Genomic DNA, 19,829 nt, shown 5'->3' on the forward strand with positions numbered 1-19,829 from the left:
ACAGATGGTAAAGATCTCGATTATTGCTTCCCTGGTTGGGTTATTCCTGTACAGGCTCTAGAAGTATCGTCTCACAATGGGAGGGGTCCAGGCAGAATGTCACATTTGTGTCGCCGATTTTTTCAATTAAAGTCTTAGTTTGGGGCGTCCATCCTGGGAGGGTGACATCATCGCTGTGACATTTGGGTAGAACTGTGAATAGTGGTGGTGGGAAAATCTCACTGCTGGACACAAACATTGGCAACACTTGTTGCAAAAAATTTCCTGTGTGCTGGATAACTTTGTACTCAGATATTCCCGGCACAGGAAAGTCTCGCATGCGCATCCCGCACGTACAAATAGAGAACTAAAAGCCATAAATCTATAAAGCGTGTGAAGCAGACGTTGGCCGTAGCGCAGTCCGGGGGATAATGAACTCCTTGCTCAGCTTGTACAGTAGGTGAGAAGATTTAGTAATGTGGGTGACTGTCACTTTAATTAACTCCTTCCTTCCCCTGGAGAAGTGAAATTGAATTGAACCCGCAGAGCGCCGGGCGCGGAGAATGGCGGCTCAGTGAGTACAGGGCTGGGCTCAGGGTGGAGGAAGAGGAAGAGCGAGGAGGGAGGAGGGGAGGAGAGGAGTACAGAGGAGAGGAGTACAGAGGAGAGGAGTACACTCCTGGGGACTCATCACCATCCACACACTGGAGGAGAAGGTAGGAGAGAGTCTCATGCCACCTATCAGGGTTCTTCTCCAACTACCAACCCTGTGCCAGGAACAAACTTCTCCAGGATCAGTAGCCAGTGCAGGGGGCACCCAGTACCAGGAGGGTATAGAGGTAGTAGGTGCTTATAGAGGCACTGGAAGGATATATAGGTGCGAGGAGGGTATAGAGGCACCAGGGGAGTATTGGGGTACCTAGAGTACTGTATATATAGGCACTGTGAGGGTACAGGGGTGCCCAGGATCGATAGTGGCACAAGGAGGTATAGAGGCACCAAGAGATTCTAGGAGGGTATAGGGGCAGAAGGTCAGTATATAGGCAATAGGAGGGTGTAGAGGTACAAGGTGGGTATATATGCAGCGGGGGGGGGGGGGGGGGAGATATAGACACAGAAAGGTATATAGGTATGAGGAGGGTATATAGGCACTGGGATATTATTGTGATACTAGGAAGGTATAGAGGCACCAGCAGGGCATGGAGGTAACAGAAGGGTACATAGGCATGAAGAGGATATAGATGCACCAAGAAGGTATATAGGTATCAGGAGGGTATATAAGTCCCGGGGGGTATATAGGTGTCGGGAGGGTATATAAGTCCCGGGTGGTATATAGGTGTCGGGAGGGTATATAAGTCCTGGGGGGTATATAGGTGACGGGAGGGTATATAAGTCCCGGGGGGGTATATAGGTGTCGGGAGGGTATATAAGTCCCGGGGGGGTATATAGGTGTCGGGAGGGTATATAGGTGTCGGGAGGGTATATAGACACAGATCCCAATCTCCTAATTCGCTTTGTATCAACAACTGAAAACTTCTAGAAATAGAAATATTTTTAAATCATATAAACTTTCACTATTTATTATTATGACATCCAGAACATTCTTTGCATATTTTATTCTAAGATTTCCATAATGTTCAGTAATAATATTTAGTATCGCAGAATGGGGATCGGAGAGATGGGGATCGGAGGGATCGAGATTGGAGGGATGGGGATTGGAGGGATGGGGATTGGAGGAATGGGGATCGGAGAGATGGGGATCGGAGGGATCGAGATTGGAGGGATGGGGATTGGAGGAATGGGGATCGGAGAGATGGGGATCGGAGGGATCGAGATTGGAGGGGATGGGGATTGGAGGGATGGGGATTGGAGAGATCGGAGGGATGGGGATCGGAGAGATCGGAGGAATGGGGATCGGAGGGATCGAGATTGGAGGGATGGGGATTGGAGGGATGGGGATCAGAGGGATGGGGATCAGAGGGATGGGGATCGGAGGGATCGAGATTGGAGGGATGGGGATTGAAGGGATGGGGATCAGAGGGATGGGGATCGGAGGGATCGAGATTGGAGGGATGGGGATTGGAGGAATGGGGATCGGAGAGATCGGAGAGATGGTGATTGGAAGGAATCGAGATTGGAGGAATGGGGATCAGAGAGATCGGAGGGATGGGGATCGGAGAGATCGGAGGGATGGGGATCGGAGAGATCGGAGGGATGGGGATCGGAGAGATCAGAGGGATGGGGATCGGAGGAATGGGGATCGGAGTGATGGGGATCGGAGGGATCGAGATTGGAGGGATGGGGATTGGAGGGATGGGGATCAGAGAGATCGGAGGGATGGGGATCGGAGAGATCGGAGGGATGGGGATCGGAGGGATGGGGATCGGAGAGATCGAGGGGATGGGGATCGGAGGGATGGGGATCGGAGAGATCAGAGGGATGGGGATCGAGAGATCGGAGGGATGGGGATCGGAGAGATCGGAGGGATGGGGATCGGAGGGATGGGGATCGGAGGGATGGGGATTGGAGCGATGGGGATTGGAGGGATGGGGATTGGAGGGATGGGGATCAGAGAGATCGGAGGGATGGGGATCGGAGAGATCGGAGGGATGGGGATCGGAGGGATGGGGATCGGAGAGATCGAGGGGATGGGGATCGGAGGGATGGGGATCGGAGTGATCGGAGGGATGGGGATTGGAGAGATTGGAGGGATGGGGATCGGAGGGATGGGGATCAGAGGGATGGGGATCGGAGTGATCGGAGGGATGGGGATCGGAGGGATGGGGATCGGAGAGATCAGAGGGATGGGGATCGGAGAGATCAGAGGGATGGGGATCGGAGGGATGGGGATCGGAGAGATCAGCGGGATGGGGATCGGAGAGATCGGAGGGATGGGGATTGGAGGGATGGGGATCGGAGAGATCGGAGGGATGGGGATCGGAGGGATGGGGATTGGAGGGATGGGGATCGGAGAGATCGGAGGGATGGGGATCGGAGGGATGGGGATCGGAGAGATTGGAGGGATGGGGATCGGAGGGATGGGGATCGGAGGGATGGGGATCGGAGTGATCGGAGGGATGGGGATCGGAGGGATGGAGATCGGAGAGATCGGAGGGATGGGGATCGGAGGGATGGGGATCGGAGTGATCGGAGGGATGGGGATCGGAGGGATGGGGATCGGAGCGATTGGAGGGATGGGGATCGGAGAGATCAGAGGGATGGGGATCGGAGAGATCAGAGGGATGGGGATCGGAGAGATCGGAGGGATGGGGATTGGAGGGATGGGGATCGGAGAGATCGGAGGGATGGGGATCGGAGGGATGGGGAACGGAGGGATGGGGATCGGAGAGATTGGAGGGATGGGGATCGGAGGGATGGGGATCGGAGAGATTGGAGGGATGGGGATCGGAGGGATGGGGATCGGAGGGATGGGGATCGGACAGATTGGAGGGATGGGGATCGGAGGGATGGGGATCGGAGAGATTGAAGGGATGGGGATCGGAGGGATGGGGATCGGAGGGATGGGGATCGGAGAGATTGGAGGGATGGGGATCGGAGGGATGGGGATCGGAGAGATTGGAGGGATGGGGATCGGAGGGATGGGGATCGGAGGGATGGGGATCGGAGAGATCGGAGGGATGGGGATCGGAGGGATGGGGATCGGAGGGATGGGGATCGGAGGGATGGGGATCGGAGGGTGGATTGTAGCGGAGTGATACAGGAAATTCTTGGATGAGGTGGGACAGTTCCTGAGCTCCGAGCTGCTGCCGAGTGACGGTTGGTAAACAGGGAGAGGAGGGATGTTTGGCACTCGTTCTTCTTCATTCTTCTTCATTCTTCTTCTTTCTTCTTTCGGACTGCACAGATCTATATCAATACATGGAAAGCAGTAAATCCCCCTCTGCTATATCTACTTAACCCACTAAGTGAACTCCTGTGTAGTCCCAGGGACTGTGATTGGTCGGAGGGCCCATGGAAAGGCCAATTCATGATTCAAGGGAAAAGAGTGGACAGAAGAATGGAGGGTGGTTTCGGGGGGTGCAGGGAAGGGGGTGCACTCTATCCCCGGAGAAGAACACTCCAAGGCCAATCCCATCTCATAATGCAGCTGAAAAGTGGTTGATCCAGAGGTCCAATATTTTGTCGAATAAAGCAATTTTATCATTGCCGAGAGATGTTCATTTATCATTATCCGTTATAGTTTTGATTTTCGTAGGTGGAAAGGGATCGTAGGGGACTTCCAAGATTTGGCTATGGATATTCCCACTGCTACGAATATGAAGGTTATGAGTCTCCTCCACTGGGCGTCCCATCAGTGCCTGTAGAGGTGATGAGGTTGACTTGGGTCAATGAATATATGAAGTTGTGCCTATCCAGAACCTTCGCACTTTCGGGCATGTCCACCATATGAGGAACATGGTGCCATCCATGCCACATCCTCTGAAGCACTGCAGGGAGGCCCCCGGGACATAGGTTGCTACCCTCACCGGGACCATGAACCCATAGCGCCCAACTGTCCCTGATTCGGAGCAATGTCCCTCTGTCCCTCATTCCTCCTCATTTGTCCCTCATTCCTCCTCATTTGTCCCTCATTCCTCCTCATTTGTCCCTCATTCCTCCTCATCTGTCCCTCATTCCTCCTCATTTGTCCCTCATTCCTCCTCATTTGTCCCTCATTCCTCCTCATCTGTCCCTCATTCCTCCTCATTTGTCCCTCATTCCTCCTCATTTGTCCCTCATTTGTCCCTCATTCCTCCTCATTTGTCCCTCATTCCTCATTTGTCCCTCATTCCTCCTCATTTGTCCCTCATTCCTCCTCATTTGTCCCTCATTCCTCATTTGTCCCTCTTTCCTCCTCATCTGTCCCTCATTCCTCATTTGTCCCTCATTCCTCCTCATTTGTCCCTCATTCCTCCTCATTTGTCCCTCATTCCTCATTTGTCCCTCATTCCTCCTCATCTGTCCCTCATTCCTCCTCATTTGTCTCTCATTCCTCCTCATCTGTCCCTCATTCCTCCTCATCTGTCCCTCATTCCTCCTCATTTGTCCCTCATTCCTCCTCATTTGTCCCTCATTTCTCCTCATTTGTCCCTCATTCCTCCTCATTTGTCCCTCATTCCACCTCATTTGTCCCTCATTCCACCTCATTTGTCCCTCATTCCTCCTCATCTGTCCCTCATTCCTCCTCATCTGTCCCTCATTCCTCATTTGTCCCTCATTCCTCCTCATCTGTCCCTCATTCCTCCTCATTTGTCCCTCATTCCTCCTCATCTGTCCCTCATTCCTCCTCATCTGTCCCTCATTCCTCCTCATTTGTCCCTCATTCCTCATTTGGCCCTCATTCCTCCTCATTTGCCCTCATTCCTCATTTGTCCCTCATTCCTCCTCATCTGTCCCTCATTCCTCCTCATTTGTCCCTCATTCCTCATTTGTCCCTCATTCCTCCTCATTTGTCCCTCATTCCTCCTCATCTGTCCCTCATTCCTCCTCATTTGTCCCTCATTCCTCCTCATTTGTCCCTCATTCCTCCTCATTTGTCCCTCATTCCTCATTTGTCCCTCATTCCTCCTCATTTGTCCCTCATTCCTCATCTGTCCCTCATTCCTCATTTGTCCCTCATTCCTCCTCATCTGTCCCTCATTCCTCCTCATTTGTCCCTCATTCCTCCTCATTTGTCCCTCATTCCTCATTTGTCCCTCATTCCTCCTCATTTGTCCCTCATTCCTCATTTGTCCCTCATTCCTCCTCATTTGTCCCTCATTCCTCCTCATTTGTCCCTCATTCCTCATCTGTCCCTCATTCCTCCTCATTTGTCCCTCATTCCTCCTCATCTGTCCCTCATTCCTCCTCATCTGTCCCTCATTCCTCCTCATCTGTCCCTCATTCCTCATTTGTCCCTCATTCCTCCTCATCTGTCCCTCATTCCTCCTCATTTGTCCCTCATTCCTCATTTGGCCCTCATTCCTCCTCATTTGGCCCTCATTCCTCATTTGTCCCTCATTCCTCCTCATCTGTCCCTCATTCCTCCTCATTTATCCCTCATTCCTCATTTGTCCCTCATTCCTCCTCATTTGTCCCTCATTCCTCCTCATCTGTCCCTCATTCCTCCTCATTTGTCTCTCATTCCTCCTCATTTGTCCCTCATTCCTCATTTGTCCCTCATTCCTCCTCATCTGTCCCTCATTCCTCATTTGTCCCTCATTCCTCCTCATTTGTCCCTCATTCCTCCTCATCTGTCCCTCATTCCTCCTCATTTGTCTCTCATTCCTCCTCATTTGTCCCTCATTCCTCATTTGTCCCTCATTCCTCCTCATCTGTCCCTCATTCCTCATTTGTCCCTCATTCCTCCTCATCTGTCCCTCATTCCTCCTCATTTGTCCCTCATTCCTCCTCATTTGTCCCTCATTCCTCATTTGTCCCTCATTCCTCCTCATTTGTCCCTCATTCCTCCTCATTTGTCCCCTAATTCCTCATCTGTCCCTCATTCCTCCTCATTTGTCCCTCATTCCTCCTCATTTGTCCCTCATTCCTCCTCATCTGTCCCTCATTCCTCCTCATCTGTCCCTCATTCCTCATTTGTCCCTCATTCCTCCTCATTTGTCCCTCATTCCTCATCTGTCCCTCATTCCTCCTCATTTGTCCCTCATTCCTCCTCATTTGTCCCTAATTCCTCATCTGTCCCTCATTCCTCCTCATTTGTCCCTCATTCCTCCTCATTTGTCCCTCATTCCTCCTCATCTGTCCCTCATTCCTCCTCATCTGTCCCTCATTCCTCATTTGTCCCTCATTCCTCCTCATCTGTCCCTCATTCCTCCTCATTTGTCCCTCATTCCTCATTTGGCCCTCATTCCTCCTCATTTGGCCCTCATTCCTCATTTGTCCCTCATTCCTCCTCATCTGTCCCTCATTCCTCCTCATTTGTCCCTCATTCCTCATTTGTCCCTCATTCCTCCTCATTTGTCCCTCATTCCTCCTCATCTGTCCCTCATTCCTCCTCATTTGTCCCTCATTCCTCCTCATTTGTCCCTCATTCCTCATTTGTCCCTCATTCCTCCTCATCTGTCCCTCATTCCTCATTTGTCCCTCATTCCTCCTCATCTGTCCCTCATTCCTCCTCATTTGTCCCTCATTCCTCCTCATTTGTCCCTCATTCCTCCTCATTTGTCCCTCATTCCTCATTTGTCCCTCATTCCTCCTCATCTGTCCCTCATTCCTCATTTGTCCCTCATTCCTCCTCATTTGTCCCTCATTCCTCCTCATTTGTCCCTCATTCCTCCTCATTTGTCCCTCATTCCTCCTCATTTGTCCCTCATTCCTCCTCATCTGTCCCTCATTCCTCATTTGTCCCTCATTCCTCATTTGTCCCTCATTCCTCCTCATCTGTCCCTCATTCCTCCTCATTTGTCCCTCATTCCTCATTTGGCCCTCATTCCTCCTCATTTGGCCCTCATTCCTCATTTGTCCCTCATTCCTCCTCATCTGTCCCTCATTCCTCCTCATTTGTCCCTCATTCCTCATTTGTCCCTCATTCCTCCTCATTTGTCCCTCATTCCTCCTCATCTGTCCCTCATTCCTCCTCATCTGTCCCTCATTCCTCATTTGTCCCTCATTCCTCCTCATCTGTCCCTCATTCCTCCTCATTTGTCCCTCATTCCTCCTCATTTGTCCCTCATTCCTCATTTGTCCCTCATTCCTCCTCATTTGTCCCTCATTCCTCATCTGTCCCTCATTCCTCCTCATTTGTCCCTCATTCCTCCTCATTTGTCCCTAATTCCTCATCTGTCCCTCATTCCTCCTCATTTGTCCCTCATTCCTCCTCATTTGTCCCTCATTCCTCCTCATCTGTCCCTCATTCCTCCTCATCTGTCCCTCATTCCTCATTTGTCCCTCATTCCTCCTCATCTGTCCCTCATTCCTCCTCATTTGTCCCTCATTCCTCATTTGGCCCTCATTCCTCCTCATTTGGCCCTCATTCCTCATTTGTCCCTCATTCCTCCTCATCTGTCCCTCATTCCTCCTCATTTGTCCCTCATTCCTCATTTGTCCCTCATTCCTCCTCATTTGTCCCTCATTCCTCCTCATCTGTCCCTCATTCCTCCTCATTTGTCCCTCATTCCTCCTCATTTGTCCCTCATTCCTCATCTGTCCCTCATTCCTCCTCATCTGTCCCTCATTCCTCATTTGTCCCTCATTCCTCCTCATTTGTCCCTCATTCCTCCTCATTTGTCCCTCATTCCTCCTCATTTGTCCCTCATTCCTCCTCATTTGTCCCTCATTCCTCCTCATCTGTCCCTCATTCCTCATTTGTCCCTCATTCCTCATTTGTCCCTCATTCCTCCTCATCTGTCCCTCATTCCTCCTCATTTGTCCCTCATTCCTCATTTGGCCCTCATTCCTCCTCATTTGTCCCTCATTCCTCCTCATTTGTCCCTCATTCCTCCTCATTTGTCCCTCATTCCTCCTCATCTGTCCCTCATTCCTCATTTGTCCCTCATTCCTCATTTGTCCCTCATTCCTCCTCATCTGTCCCTCATTCCTCCTCATTTGTCCCTCATTCCTCATTTGGCCCTCATTCCTCCTCATTTGTCCCTCATTCCTCCTCATTTGTCCCTCATTCCTCCTCATTTGTCCCTCATTCCTCCTCATCTGTCCCTCATTCCTCATTTGTCCCTCATTCCTCATTTGTCCCTCATTCCTCCTCATCTGTCCCTCATTCCTCCTCATTTGTCCCTCATTCCTCATTTGTCCCTCATTCCTCCTCATCTGTCCCTCATTCCTCCTCATCTGTCCCTCATTCCTCATTTGTCCCTCATTCCTCCTCATCTGTCCCTCATTCCTCCTCATTTGTCCCTCATTCCACCTCATTTGTCCCTCATTCCTCCTCATCTGTCCCTCATTCCTCCTCATTTGTCCCTCATTCCTCATTTGTCCCTCATTCCTCCTCATTTGTCCCTCATTCCTCCTCATTTGTCCCTCATTCCTCATCTGTCCCTCATTCCTCCTCATTTGTCCCTCATTCCTCCTCATTTGTCCCTCATTCCTCCTCATCTGTCCCTCATTCCTCCTCATTTGTCCCTCATTCCTCATTTGTCCCTCATTCCTCCTCATTTGTCCCTCATTCCTCCTCATCTGTCCCTCATTCCTCATTTGTCCCTCATTCCTCCTCATTCCTCCTCATTCCTCCTCATCTGTCCCTCATTCCTCATTTGTCCCTCATTCCTCATTTGTCCCTCATTCCTCCTCATTCCTCCTCATTTGTCCCTCATTCCTCATTTGTCCCTCATTCCTCCTCATTCCTCCTCATTTGTCCCTCATTCCTCATTTGTCCCTCATTCCTCCTCATTTGTCCCTCATTCCTCCTCATTCCTCCTCATTCCTCCTCATTTGTCCCTCATTCCTCATTTGTCCCTCATTCCTCCTCATTTGTCCCTCATTCCTCATTTGTCCCTCATTCCTCCTCATTCCTCCTCATTCCTCCTCATTCCTCCTCATTTTGCTCTGATCTCTATAGTTGTATATAAAATGCACTAAACCTTTCCTCCAAATTCTAATTTGCTTCATTTCTACATTTTAAAAGCCGATATAAAGGAATATTAGTGCTAAAAAAGTCCTTGTTGATTTAATGAACCTTTTTTTGGACAATTCTCCTTAAAGGGGGCGAGGCAGGGGGCGTGTCCTATGCCTACATACCTTTGTTAGTAGGTGTTCCTCATTCCCATCTCACAATGTTGTGATGAACCACCCCATCAAGACTTTAGAATTGGCCTCTATCAGGAGGTATTAATCTCTGATCTGCATGCGCGCTCTACCATTCTACTTCACTCTTCACATTCCTGGTTTCTACATCCGGCTCCCATTTTTGCATTTAGAAAATCCTGTCATTTATTTGATATGTGGTCAGTTCAGAGGTGCGATTCCAATGTCGCCAAGAAATGCGCCATCTGCGTGTAGCGATATAGTTCTGTGTTGGGGGGATGGGACTTCTCCTGAAGGGCAAAACACCTCAATGGACACGGAGATCTGCTATTCGTATCAAACCCTTATTAGTCCACCAATCATGAGGATGAAGACCCGGGGGGAGGGGGAGGGGGAGGATTATCAAGAAATGGAGCCAGTGGGGTGTGTAGGGATTTAAATCCATGTGTGACGGGTCTATCATTGTTATCATAGGTGTATTTTATATGATAGAGACAGAATATCAACCAAAAATCCAGAAAAATCACACAATACAAATGTTATAAATGGAGTAAAATAAGTATTTGCTCCCCTTAGTAGTTGATGGAGAAACCCTTGTTGGTGATCACAGAGGTCAGACGTTTCTTGTAGGTGGTGATCAGTTTCCACACATCTCAGGAGGGATTTTCTCTTCTTTACAGATCTTCTCTAAATCCTGAAGGTTTCTTGACATCTCGAAGTTTTCAGCTCCTCCATACATTTTCTATAGGATTAAGGTCTGGAGACTGGATAGGACACTCCATGACCTTCATGTGCTTCTTCTTGAGCCCCTCCTTTGTTGCCTTGGTGATATGTTTTGGGTCATTGTCATGCTGGAAGACCCATCCATGACCCATCTTCAGTGTTCTGGATGAGGGAAGAAGGTTCTCCTCCAAGATCTTACAATACATGGCCCCATCCATTGTCTTAGGGTCATAGTCACCATTGTTCTTCCTCCAAGCACCGCGAGTCGAGTTGATGCCAAAGATCTGAATTTTGGTCTCATCTGACCACAGAACTTTCTCCTTCTCTGAATCATTTAGATGTTCATTGGCCTGACTGTACTTGTGTCTTCATGAGGAGGAAGACTCACCGTGTTTGGAGGAAGAAAAATGGTGACTATGACCCTAAGAACATCATCCCTACAGTCACACGTCATCCCTACAGTCACACATCATCCCTACAGTCACACATCATCCCTACAGTCACACATCATCCCTACAGTCACATCATCCCTACAGTCACACAACATCCCTACAGTCACACATCATCCCTACAGTCACACATCATCCCTACAGTCACATCATCCCTACAGTCACACACCATCCCTACAGTCACATCATCCCTACAGTCACACATCATCCCTACAGTCACACATCATCCCTACAGTCACACATCATCCCTACAGTCACACATCATCCCTACAGTCACACATCATCCCTACAGTCACACATCATCCCTACAGTCACATCATCCCTACAGTCACACACCATCCCTACAGTCACATCATCCCTACAGTCACACACCATCCCTACAGTCACACATCATCCCTACAGTCACACATCATCCCTACAGTCACATCATCCCTACAGTCACACACCATCCCTACAGTCACATCATCATCCCTACAGTCACACATCATCCCTACAGTCACACATCATCCCTACAGTCACACATCATCCCTACAGTCACACATCATCCCTACAGTCACACATCATCCCTACAGTCACATCATCCCTACAGTCACACATCATCCCTACAGTCACACCCCATCCCTACAGTCACACACCATCCCTACAGTCACATCATCCCTACAGTCACACATCATCCCTACAGTCACACATCATCCCTACAGTCACACATCATCCCTACAGTCACATCATCCCTACAGTCACACATCATCCCTACAGTCACATCATCCCTACAGTCACACACCATCCCTACAGTCACACATCATCCTTACAGTCACACATCATCCCTACAGTCACATCATCCCTACAGTCACATCATCCCTACAGTCACACATCATCCCTACAGTCACACATCATCCCTACAGTCACATCATCCCTACAGTCACACATCATCCCTACAGTCACACACCATCCCTACAGTCACATCATCCCTACAGTCACACATCATCCCTACAGTCACACATCATCCCTACAGTCACACATCATCCCTACAGTCACATCATCCCTACAGTCACACCCCATCCCTACAGTCACATCATCCCTACAGTCACACATCATCCCTACAGTCACATCATCATCCCTACAGTCACATCATCATCCCTACAGTCACATCATCCCTACAGTCACATCATCCCTACAGTCACATCATCCCTACAGTCACACATCATCCCTACAGTCACATCATCATCCCTACAGTCACATCATCATCCCTACAGTCACACATCATCCCTACAGTCACATCATCCCTACAGTCACACATCATCCCTACAGTCACACACCATCCCTACAGTCACACATCATCCCTACAGTCACATCATCATCCCTACAGTCACATCATCATCCCTACAGTCACACATCATCCCTACAGTCACATCATCCCTACAGTCACACATCATCCCTACAGTCACACATCATCCCTACAGTCACACATCATCCCTACAGTCACATCATCCCTACAGTCACACATCATCCCTACAGTCACATCATCCCTACAGTCACACACCATCCCTACAGTCACACATCATCCTTACAGTCACACATCATCCCTACAGTCACATCATCCCTACAGTCACATCATCCCTACAGTCACACATCATCCCTACAGTCACACACCATCCCTACAGTCACATCATCCCTACAGTCACACATCATCCCTACAGTCACACATCATCCCTACAGTCACATCATCCCTACAGTCACACACCATCCCTACAGTCACATCATCCCTACAGTCACACACCATCCCTACAGTCACACATCATCCCTACAGTCACACATCATCCCTACAGTCACATCATCCCTACAGTCACACACCATCCCTACAGTCACATCATCATCCCTACAGTCACACATCATCCCTACAGTCACACATCATCCCTACAGTCACACATCATCCCTACAGTCACACATCATCCCTACAGTCACACATCATCCCTACAGTCACATCATCCCTACAGTCACACATCATCCCTACAGTCACACCCCATCCCTACAGTCACACACCATCCCTACAGTCACATCATCCCTACAGTCACACATCATCCCTACAGTCACACATCATCCCTACAGTCACACATCATCCCTACAGTCACATCATCCCTACAGTCACACATCATCCCTACAGTCACATCATCCCTACAGTCACACACCATCCCTACAGTCACACATCATCCTTACAGTCACACATCATCCCTACAGTCACATCATCCCTACAGTCACATCATCCCTACAGTCACACATCATCCCTACAGTCACACATCATCCCTACAGTCACATCATCCCTACAGTCACACATCATCCCTACAGTCACACACCATCCCTACAGTCACATCATCCCTACAGTCACACATCATCCCTACAGTCACACATCATCCCTACAGTCACACATCATCCCTACAGTCACATCATCCCTACAGTCACACCCCATCCCTACAGTCACATCATCCCTACAGTCACACATCATCCCTACAGTCACATCATCATCCCTACAGTCACATCATCATCCCTACAGTCACATCATCCCTACAGTCACATCATCCCTACAGTCACATCATCCCTACAGTCACACATCATCCCTACAGTCACATCATCATCCCTACAGTCACATCATCATCCCTACAGTCACACATCATCCCTACAGTCACATCATCCCTACAGTCACACATCATCCCTACAGTCACACATCATCCCTACAGTCACACATCATCCCTACAGTCACATCATCATCCCTACAGTCACATCATCATCCCTACAGTCACACATCATCCCTACAGTCACATCATCCCTACAGTCACACATCATCCCTACAGTCACACATCATCCCTACAGTCACACATCATCCCTACAGTCACATCATCCCTACAGTCACACATCATCCCTACAGTCACATCATCCCTACAGTCACACACCATCCCTACAGTCACACATCATCCTTACAGTCACACATCATCCCTACAGTCACATCATCCCTACAGTCACATCATCCCTACAGTCACACATCATCCCTACAGTCACACACCATCCCTACAGTCACACATCATCCCTACAGTCACACATCATCCCTACAGTCACACATCATCCCTACAGTCACATCATCCCTACAGTCACACATCATCCCTACAGTCACATCATCCCTACAGTCACACACCATCCCTACAGTCACACATCATCCCTACAGTCACACATCATCCCTACAGTCACATCATCCCTACAGTCACACATCATCCCTACAGTCACACACCATCCCTACAGTCACATCATCCCTACAGTCACACATCATCCCTACAGTCACACACCATCCCTACAGTCACATCATCCCTACAGTCACATCATCCCTACAGTCACACACCATCCCTACAGTCACATCATCCCTACAGTCACACATCATCCCTACAGTCACACACCATCCCTACAGTCACATCATCCCTACAGTCACACATCATCCCTACAGTCACATCATCATCCCTACAGTCACACATCATCCCTACAGTCACATCATCCCTACAGTCACACATCATCCCTACAGTCACACATCATCCCTACAGTCACACATCATCCCTACAGTCACATCATCCCTACAGTCACACATCATCCCTACAGTCACACACCATCCCTACAGTCACACACCATCCCTACAGTCACACACCATCCCTACAGTCACACATCATCCCTACAGTCACACATCATCCCTACAGTCACACATCATCCCTACAGTCACACCATCATCCCTACAGTCACATCATCCCTACAGTCACACATCATCCCTACAGTCACACATCATCCCTACAGTCACATCATCCCTACAGTCACACATCATCCCTACAGTCACATCATCCCTACAGTCACACACCATCCCTACAGTCACACATCATCCCTACAGTCACACATCATCCCTACAGTCACATCATCCCTACAGTCACACATCATCCCTACAGTCACACACCATCCCTACAGTCACATCATCCCTACAGTCACACCATCATCCCTACAGTCACACACCATCCCTACAGTCACATCATCCCTACAGTCACATCATCCCTACAGTCACACACCATCCCTACAGTCACATCATCCCTACAGTCACATCATCCCTACAGTCACACATCATCCCTACAGTCACACACCATCCCTACAGTCACATCATCCCTACAGTCACACATCATCCCTACAGTCACATCATCATCCCTACAGTCACACATCATCCCTACAGTCACATCATCCCTACAGTCACACATCATCCCTACAGTCACACATCATCCCTACAGTCACACATCATCCCTACAGTCACACATCATCCCTACAGTCACATCATCCCTACAGTCACACATCATCCCTACAGTCACATCATCCCTACAGTCACACATCATCCCTACAGTCACACACCATCCCTACAGTCACATCATCCCTACAGTCACACATCATCCCTACAGTCACATCATCCCTACAGTCACACATCATCCCTACAGTCACACACCATCCCTACAGTCACATCATCCCTACAGTCACACATCATCCCTACAGTCACACATCATCCCTACAGTCACACATCATCCCTACAGTCACATCATCATCCCTACAGTCACATCATCCCTACAGTCACATCATCCCTACAGTCACACATCATCCCTACAGTCACACATCATCCCTACAGTCACACACCATCCCTACAGTCACATCATCCCTAGTCACATCATCCCTACAGTCACACATCATCCCTACAGTCACATCATCCCTACAGTCACACATCATCCCTACAGTCACACACCATCCCTACAGTCACATCATCCCTACAGTCACACCATCATCCCTACAGTCACACACCATCCCTACAGTCACATCATCCCTACAGTCACATCATCCCTACAGTCACACATCATCCCTACAGTCACACACCATCCCTACAGTCACATCATCCCTAGTCACATCATCCCTACAGTCACACATCATCCCTACAGTCACATCATCCCTACAGTCACACATCATCCCTACAGTCACACACCATCCCTACAGTCACATCATCCCTACAGTCACACCATCATCCCTACAGTCACACACCATCCCTACAGTCACATCATCCCTACAGTCACACATCATCCCTACAGTCACATCATCTCTACAGTCACACATCATCCCTACAGTCACATCATCCCTACAGTCACATCATCCCTACAGTCACACATCATCCCTACAGTCACACACCATCCCTACAGTCACACATCATCCCTACAGTCACATCATCCCTACAGTCACACACCATCCCTACAGTCACACATCATCCCTACAGTCACACACCATCCCTACAGTCACACATCATCCCTACAGTCACATCATCCCTACAGTCACACCTCATCCCTACAGTCACACATCATCCCTACAGTCACATCATCCCTACAGTCACACACCATCCCTACAGTCACACATCATCCCTACAGTCACATCATCCCTACAGTCACATCATCCCTACAGTCACACATCATCCCTACAGTCACACATCATCCCTACAGTCACATCATCATCCCTACAGTCACATCATCCCTACAGTCACACACCATCCCTACAGTCACACATCATCCCTACAGTCACACATCATCCCTACAGTCACACATCATCCCTACAGTCACATCATCATCCCTACAGTCACACATCATCCCTACAGTCACACACCATCCCTACAGTAACACATCATCCCTACAGTCACACATCATCCCTACAGTCACATCATCCCTACAGTCACATCATCCCTACAGTCACACATCATCCCTACAGTCACACACCATCCCTACAGTCACATCATCCCTACAGTCACACATCATCCCTACAGTCACATCATCCCTACAGTCACACATCATCCCTACAGTCACACACCATCCCTACAGTCACACACCATCCCTACAGTCACATCATCCCTACAGTCACACATCATCCCTACAGTCACATCATCCCTACAGTCACATCATCCCTACAGTCACATCATCCCTACAGTCACATCATCATCCCTACAGTCACACATCATCCCTACAGTCACACACCATCCCTACAGTCACACATCATCCCTACAGTCACACATCATCCCTACAGTCACACACCATCCCTACAGTCACACATCATCCCTACAGTCACATCATCATCCCTACAGTCACATCATCCCTACAGTCACATCATCCCTACAGTCACATCATCCCTACCGTCACACCATCATCCCTACAGTCACACATCATCCCTACAGTCACACATCATCCCTACAGTCACACACCATCCCTACAGTCACACATCATCCCTACAGTCACACATCATCCCTACAGTCACACACCATCCCTACAGTCACACATCATCCCTACAGTCACATCATCATCCCTAAAGTCACATCATCCCTACAGTCACACATCATCCCTACAGTCACATCATCCCTACAGTCACACACCATCCCTACAGTCACACATCATCCCTACAGTCACACATCATCCCTACAGTCACACACCATCCCTACAGTCACATCATCCCTACAGTCACATCATCCCTACAGTCACACATCATCCCTAAAGTCACATCATCCCTACAGTCACATCATCCCTACAGTCACATCATCCCTACAGTCACATCATCCCTAGTCACATCATCCCTACAGTCACACATCATCCCTACAGTCACATCATCCCTACAGTCACACATCATCCCTACAGTCACACCATCATCCCTACAGTCACACACCATCCCTACAGTCACATCATCCCTACAGTCACACATCATCCCTACAGTCACATCATCCCTACAGTCACATCATCCCTACAGTCACATCATCCCTACAGTCACATCATCATCCCTACAGTCACACACCATCCCTACAGTCACACATCATCCCTACAGTCACACATCATCCCTACAGTCACACATCATCCCTACAGTCACACATCATCCCTACAGTCACACACCATCCCTACAGTCACACATCATCCCTACAGTCACACATCATCCCTACAGTCACACATCATCCCTACAGTCACATCATCCCTACAGTCACACACCATCCCTACAGTCACATCATCCCTACAGTCACACACCATCCCTACAGTCACACACCATCCCTACAGTCACACATCATCCCTACAGTCACACATCATCCCTACAGTCACACATCATCCCTACAGTCACATCATCCCTACAGTCACATCATCCCTACAGTCACACATCATCCCTACAGTCACATCATCCCTACAGTCACACACCATCCCTACAGTCACACCATCCCTACAGTCACATCATCCCTACAGTCACACACCATCCCTACAGTCACACATCATCCCTACAGTCACACATCATCCCTACAGTCACATCATCCCTACAGTCACATCATCCCTACAGTCACACATCATCCCTACAGTCACATCATCCCTACAGTCACACCATCCCTACAGTCACATCATCCCTACAGTCACACACCATCCCTACAGTCACATCATCCCTACAGTCACACACCATCCCTACAGTCACACATCATCCCTACAGTCACACATCATCCCTACAGTCATATCATCCCTACAGTCACACACCATCCCTACAGTCACATCATCCCTACAGTCACATCATCCCTACAGTCACACATCATCCCTACAGTCACACATCATCCCTACAGTCACACATCATCCCTACAGTCACACATCATCCCTACAGTCACATCATCCCTACAGTCACACCATCCCTACAGTCACACATCATCCCTACAGTCACACATCATCCCTACAGTCACATCATCCCTACAGTCACACACCATCCCTACAGTCACATCATCCCTACAGTCACATCATCCCTACAGTCACACATCATCCCTACAGTCACACATCATCCCTACAGTCACACATCATCCCTACAGTCACACATCATCCCTACAGTCACATCATCCCTACAGTCACATCATCCCTACAGTCACATCATCCCTACAGTCACACACCATCCCTACAGTCACATCATCCCTACAGTCACACACCATCCCTACAGTCACACATCATCCCTACAGTCACACATCATCCCTACAGTCATATCATCCCTACAGTCACATCATCCCTACAGTCACACACCATCCCTACAGTCACATCATCCCTACAGTCACATCATCCCTACAGTCACACATCATCCCTACAGTCACACATCATCCCTACAGTCACACATCATCCCTACAGTCACACATCATCCCTACAGTCACATCATCCCTACAGTCACATCATCCCTACAGTCACACATCATCCCTACAGTCACATCATCCCTACAGTCACACACCATCCCTACAGTCACACCATCCCTACAGTCACATCATCCCTACAGTCACACACCATCCCTACAGTCACACATCATCCCTACAGTCACACATCATCCCTACAGTCACATCATCCCTACAGTCACATCATCCCTACAGTCACACATCATCCCTACAGTCACATCATCCCTACAGTCACACCATCCCTACAGTCACATCATCCCTACAGTCACACACCATCCCTACAGTCACATCATCCCTACAGTCACACACCATCCCTACAGTCACACATCATCCCTACAGTCACACATCATCCCTACAGTCACACCCCATCCCTACAGTCACATCATCATCCCTACAGTCACACATCATCCCTACAGTCACATCATCCCTACAGTCACATCATCCCTACAGTCACACACCATCCCTACAGTCACACATCATCCCTACAGTCACACATCATCCCTACAGTCACATCATCCCTACAGTCACATCATCCCTACAGTCACACACCATCCCTACAGTCACATCATCCCTACAGTCACATCATCCCTACAGTCACACATCATCCCTACAGTCACACATCATCCCTACAGTCACACATCATCCCTACAGTCACACACCATCCCTACAGTCACACATCATCCCTACAGTCACACATCATCCCTACAGTCACATCATCCCTACAGTCACACACC

General features: G+C 49.1%; 1 protein-coding gene across 2 annotated transcripts in view; it reads left to right on the top strand.

The window, feature by feature from the left end:
- Positions 1-523: 523 nt before the first annotated feature.
- LOC141103931 (uncharacterized) overlaps positions 524-19,829 on the top strand; it is a 44,659-nt gene continuing 25,353 nt past the window's right edge. Inside the window, exon 1 of one of the 2 annotated variants that reach the window (XM_073594016.1) lies at positions 524-553. The gene's annotated coding sequence lies outside the window, so the exon portion shown is untranslated. Of the gene's footprint in view, positions 554-578; positions 696-19,829 lie in introns of those variants that run through there. The other variant, XM_073594015.1, reaches the window with a different exon arrangement.

This window comes from Aquarana catesbeiana, linkage group LG07 (assembly GCF_042186555.1).
Source record: "Aquarana catesbeiana isolate 2022-GZ linkage group LG07, ASM4218655v1, whole genome shotgun sequence".
Classification (NCBI taxonomy): domain Eukaryota; kingdom Metazoa; phylum Chordata; class Amphibia; order Anura; family Ranidae; genus Aquarana; species Aquarana catesbeiana.